Genomic DNA, 6,000 nt, shown 5'->3' on the forward strand with positions numbered 1-6,000 from the left:
ATATCCTCAAGCACCTCGTCTATCCTTCTTTTAAATACCTCCAGGGATGGAGACTCCACCACCTCCCTGGGCAGCCTGTTCCACTGTTTGACAACCCTTTTGGTGAAGAAGCTTTTCTCTAATGTCCAACCTAAACTTCCCCTGGCGCAGCTTGAGGCCATTTCCTCTCTCTGCAGGTGGTGAGGGATGATGGCCTGTGAAAGGACCTTGCAGGACTGCAGCTCTCTAAATACTGATTTTTGCAGCAAGAGCACCAGTGCTACCAGAAACTCCTGCAGCTTTTGGGTCTATTGAAATATCATGAGCGAGGCAAGAATCACTGGGTTCCTCTGTAAAAGCTGGAGGAAGCCTGTCCCCATGCAAGGGGCAGCTGGCACCTGGATTTTTGTCTGAGCAAGCCATAAAGGGTTTCTTAGCCTTGCAGTGTCTCGTTCATGAGCTGCAGAGTGGCTGGCACACATGTCTCAGCAGGGTGAGTCACACCTGTACTGAACGTTTGAACACAAGGCACTACATACAAATGCTCTCGGGTGTTTTTGGCAAGCGGCTTCATCCTGGTACCCCCTTTGCATCTTCCCTTAGCTACAGCACCTTGTGTAACTGAGAAATATGGCATATTTATCCCATACCTCAGGCCGTCTCTATGCTCTTTCACTGTACCTTAGAAACCAAACTTCTATTCTTGCCAACAAATCGCTTTCAGACGAACGGAGGAGTCTGTGGTAGCTTGGATTTCTTTTCTTTTTTTTTTCTTTTTTTTTTTAAGACATTTTTTGCAATCTAAGAAAAGACTTGAGGATCTATTTTTAAAGATTATATCCCCCTTCCACCCACTGCACTGCAACAACTGAACACTTTAGCTTGATGAGAATATTAGTAAAGCAGTCACAATCTGTAGGGTGCACTTCTTAAAACTACGTTGCATAATGGGACAAGCGCTGAGCATAACACAACAAAATGCAATGGGGGCTGGGATTTTCTGTAATACGTGAACTAAAAAGACATGTCTTCAGCCAGGATTGATCACCAACTAGTTTGCAATAACCTACTCCCTGACCTTTCCTGCTTTATCTCCCCAGTTTTAAATACATCGACCCTAGAGGCATACTAGAGCACAGTTAATACAATGTTTTGCAGGAAATGTAACTGCTAAAACAACCTCTTTCTCCTCCTTGGTATATTTTGGTATTTAAGGAAACCAATAAGTGGCAATGAAAGCAATGATACGCCTGTAAGATTATTTGAAAAGTGCATTTTTATCATTAGAGTCTGGGGGAATTGCATTAGCACTAATAAAATCCTATAGGACTTCAGTGAGGATAATAACTTTAAAATGTTGTTATTAGTAGCATTGTCAATTCTATTCTGAGATCTGCAGTGCTAACAAGTTAGACATAAGAAAAAAATCCATTTGATTCAGAATCATAGAACCATATTCGGTGGAAGGCTACTGATTTCAAGGACAAATATAGCACTTTCTACATTTTATTGAAAGCCCATGGGACTCAGCCACCCACCCGGGTGTACTGAGTGATTAATGCTGGTCATGTGCTAGCTATCCCCCGAAAATGTAATCACAAGCTGACCATTTTTTTTCAGCACATTTTTGGTGATTTGATTAGGAAGCTGCATGGACTTCACAGACTCAAAGGAAAACACATGGAAGAGGAGTTGAAAGACAAAGGTTGCTGCTAGGTAAGGATGTTCTTGGGACCTTGGTATAACCAAATATCTCTGATTAAGATTCAGCTTTTGCAGTGCTTTAGGCCTCTGTGTGTTTGCCCCTATCTTAAAACAAGCGGGGCTAATTTGGTGAGGGTAGATGAGGGAATATGGCCTTATTCTGCGCACCTTTGTGCAGCTAAAAGAAATAACATCAAACTTCAGGTCCACAGAACATGCAGGGGAGAAGGGGGAGAAAAAGGTGAAGATTTGATATTATGTTTAAAATTTGGAAAAGGAAGGTGTTCGTTCGGAGCTGAGCTCCCCTCTTCAAACAATCACTCTTTGTGCCTGCCTTGAGATCCAGCAAGCAGGAACCATTGGATAATAATAATAATAAAATAATAATAATGTTTATGTAGCTCTTTGCATGAGCATAAAATGAAGCACGTTGAATGGCGAGTGTGTGTGACTATGCCTGCTACTGAGACGGGGTAGAGGAGCACAGAAAAAGCTTTCTCTTTTGATTAGCTAGCAACCACAGCACCACCAAGTCCTGGCATGGATGCTCTCTAGCTCACTGCTTGTTTCTGGTTTCCTCAGCTAATCTGCGCTGGCCTGCAAGAGGGTCAAAGCTATCTGCTTGTTTGGGACAAGGTGATAAATGAAAGATGTTGTCTTCTTTAACAGCTCCCTGTCTTTCTTCTTTCTTGCCTTTTTTGGGGGTTTTGTTTTGTGGGTTTTGTTTTTTTAAGGGCTGGAATGTGACAATGATAACTGAGATAACTCTCTCCAGCAGGTGTTAGATATAAAAGTCTAGAAAGAATCTTGTGAGAACCAAGAGGTGGGTCTGAATCAGCCACAGAAAAGCCACAAGTTGTTTGTCTGAATATCTGCCGGCCTTATGCTGGCAACTGCAGGAAGCAGAAGAGGAGACCATGCCTGCATGTGTGTGCAAAACAGTTGATGTGAGAATGGAAGCTTATCCTAATTGACTGAATGAAAGCAAATTCAATTTGTCTGGCAGCATGTGCATGTTGGCTTCAGTTTGCCTAATAATGGTCGGAGTTTAACACTCTTACGAAAAGAACTGGATTCCAGGACATAATGCCTGGAAGTTGATGGGGCACTTCACCCATGAGATGTCTGTCCCTGTCTGAGGAAGCAACTTGGGAAGAAACACAGAATACAAGATGTGGCAGAGAGTTCCCAACTTCTCTCTGTTGTGTGGCAACTAGTTTTAAAATTAGAGAGACTAACTCTGTCAAACTTAAAAAATGGGTAATGTTCAGAGGTACCCAGACAGTAAATGGTCTTTGGCACTTTTTGGCTTTGTATGGGCTGAGATGCCATTCAAACATGTTGTGTTTGGCCTGGACGACAGGAGAGAGGGTTTGACAGGCCTTCAAAGTAGCTGGTGTTTTAGCCTGGGAGCTTAAAACAGGGTGAACTTACACAAAAATCAACCTTTTGTTGAGTCCTGCCATTCACAGTCTCTCTGAAAGCTACTTGATTTGGAGGCAGTTATTTTGCTGTTTTCTAGACTGTTTCTCCTGGACATGGTTCCTCGTTGCTTCCTAAGCATTGGCTGGGATTTTCTCACTAAACAAATGTCTCCCTCGGTGCTTTCCATGCCAAATCCCTTCTCCATCACTGCTCCCTTGCCCTCTTAGAATCATAGAATGGTTTAGGTTGGAAGGGACCTTTAGAGGCCATCTAGTCCAACTCCCCTGCAGTGAGCAGGGACATCTTCAACTAGATCAGGTTGCTCAGAGCCCCGTCCAACCTGACCTGGAATGTTTCCAGGGATGGGGTTTCCCCTGCTCTTCTGGGACCCCATTCCTACCTTCCACCACTCACCACCTTTTGGATACTTCTCCCCACTATGGCAGGGACACAGCACCAGCTAAGGACCTTTGCAATGCAACGTCTCTCACCAAGTAGCTTTTTATGTGCACCATGCCCCTTGCCTCCAGGCCTTCCCAAAGACACCGCTCTCCCAGTCCTCTCCAGCCTTTCCTGGCCATCCCACCAGCACACATTTTGCCCTTCTTGATTTTCCATTTTTCACTGCAGTCATACAGAAATCCACCCTCTTCTCACTTTATGTCCAATCGGTGACTCCCCTGGATCCTGTAGGTGGCTTTAACATTTCTAGGTGGACGTTTTGTAGGCACTCCACTCTCAGACTGCTCCTCCTCGTTCATTGCTGCTTCTTGAATAGAAGAATATCTCATGCTGCACTGTTGGCTGAGATGGATGATTCAGGACTTTTTGTCTTCTCTCTGCCCAGTCTAAAGCAGCACTGATCATCGCACCACTTAAACCCACAACACAGGTGCCATGCTTGAGTTGGACCATCCCTCTCCCTCGGATCCCTGCCCCCTCCAAATGACTGGACCACCACGCTGATGCACTGCTTGCAGTGACAGCTGTATCTGACAGTTTTCTTTACTGCCTGTCTGAAGCTTTTAAGGTATGTGAAGGAGACTCCAGCTCTTTGCATTTGTGGTGGGAGGTGCCTAGAACAGTTTTGGGTTCCATTTAAATAATAGAGGGCAAAAGATTATTTCTCCCTGATGCACAAAGTAAGGGACACCTTGCAAGGAAACTCTCCTCTCAGGAGATGGTCAGCAAAACATCTAGAGGGGAAATGTGTTAAATCCCCAAAAGCAGAGCTGCACTTGGTGTAATAAGGCATGGGTCCACTTAAGTCAAAGGAGGAGCACAGATTCAAACCAACTGAGTCTCCAGCACCTGCAAGACTTTATATGGGCTTCAGCTGAGACTGGTTGTGCACTAAACAAACCAGCAGTTCCTAGCCAGGGGCTCTGGTTTTTTTAAAAAGCAGCATAACATTGGGAAAAAAGTTGCTAAAAGTGACACAGAAAACTCTTGCAGCAGGGAAGGAGCCATGCACAGGCTCAGCTCCAGCAGGGGATTTTAGCCAATTATTGCATCTTGCGTGAGATGAAGAGGCTTCTGAAGCATCGCGCGGCCCAGCGTGGGGCCTGGGGAAGGTGCCATGGGGAACAGGACATGCCGATGCCGTGCTGACTTCAGCTTAGTGGAAACATGATAGAAGCAGAATTTCAGCTGCTCATCTCTTTGAGATTACCCTGTGTCACGGGGTGCTGATGAGACATGTGTAAGGTAGCTGCTGTCAGGGATCCAGAAGTGAGCTGGGTGCGGTAGAATATATCCAGAGCTGTAACTGAGAACCAGAGACAGTCTTGCTAGTACTGACTCCTAAATATTGACACAGGAGAGTGAGAGATAAGCAACCAGTCGCATCTATTGCTGCTTAAGAGATAGAAAAGCGTGTTCAACACTGACAAATTTGCTTTTTTTTTTTCATTATTCTTTTTTTCCTAAAGCCAGAGAAGCTGTTTCAAAACTATTTCCACAAAATTACAAGAGGCTGAGAAATGGAGTTGAACAGAGGAGATGGCTGTAATTTCCAGCAAACCCAAGTAAAGAATTGTTATCGACAAGGCTCCTGCCAGACCATTAAAAAACCCCAGCAGCCATTTTTTCACTCCTGATATTGTGCGAGATAACGGAGCCGGCAGCAGTACGGACAACTCCTGCCTCATTACTCTGACACTGTGCTCAATAGGTTCAAACAAGTCGCTGCTGAAGATGGGACCAGAGGGTCTGCGGGGACTGACTGATGCACAGGGGCCACCCAGGCAAAGCTGGGGGTTGCAGGAGGCTTCTGCTGGCAGGTCTGTGTGGCAGCCAGAGACCAAAACCATGGGGTGTTGCAGCTAAAGGATAAGAGGGCCCCTGGCTCTCCCACTGCCGGGATGACAGAGCTGCTTCTTTCCTCCTTTGAAAAACAAGTTTCTAATCCATGAATAGTCTCATCCCCTCTAATTAATGGTTTAAACTCTTCATAGCTCTTCTAGTTACTTTAGTGAACTGAATTCTCTGAAATTTCATATGATGGCTTAAATTCTTTTTAAAGTCCAATTTATTAAGAAAACCAAGGCCTTTCTTAATTTTCTAGAGGGAAACTCCTGTGGGAGACTTTGGTGGAGGATGAGCCTGTGTAAGGACAAGGTTTCTGAGTGATGGCCAGAGGGGGAAATGCATCACCTGTGGTCTGTGAAACCACCCCATCTCTGACCACATGGATTTGATACTGCACCAACTGAAATTATGGAAAGCTTTCATTGCCTTCAGTAGGGTTAGATTAAATCCCTAAGGAGAATGGTTTGGAGGCAGAAGTGTGGTCCTTTCCCTTTGATGTCTCATTAGGATTCCTTCGAAAGAGTCTCAGACAAGCGTTTCACTTTTAAGCCACAATCTTGAAGAAAATTCAGATCAATAGTG

The 6,000-nt window shown here is 44.8% G+C and overlaps 1 long non-coding RNA gene across 1 annotated transcript; it reads left to right on the forward strand.

Moving 5' to 3' along the window:
* Positions 1-1,625: 1,625 nt before the first annotated feature.
* LOC135312275 (uncharacterized) lies at positions 1,626-4,132 on the forward strand. Its single transcript, XR_010371842.1, has 3 exons — positions 1,626-1,695; positions 2,462-2,610; positions 3,966-4,132. It is a non-coding gene; the product is annotated as an uncharacterized LOC135312275 (long non-coding RNA).
* The last annotated feature ends 1,868 nt before the right edge of the window (positions 4,133-6,000 follow it).

Source organism: Phalacrocorax carbo, chromosome 2 (genome assembly GCF_963921805.1).
Source record: "Phalacrocorax carbo chromosome 2, bPhaCar2.1, whole genome shotgun sequence".
NCBI lineage: Eukaryota > Metazoa > Chordata > Aves > Suliformes > Phalacrocoracidae > Phalacrocorax > Phalacrocorax carbo.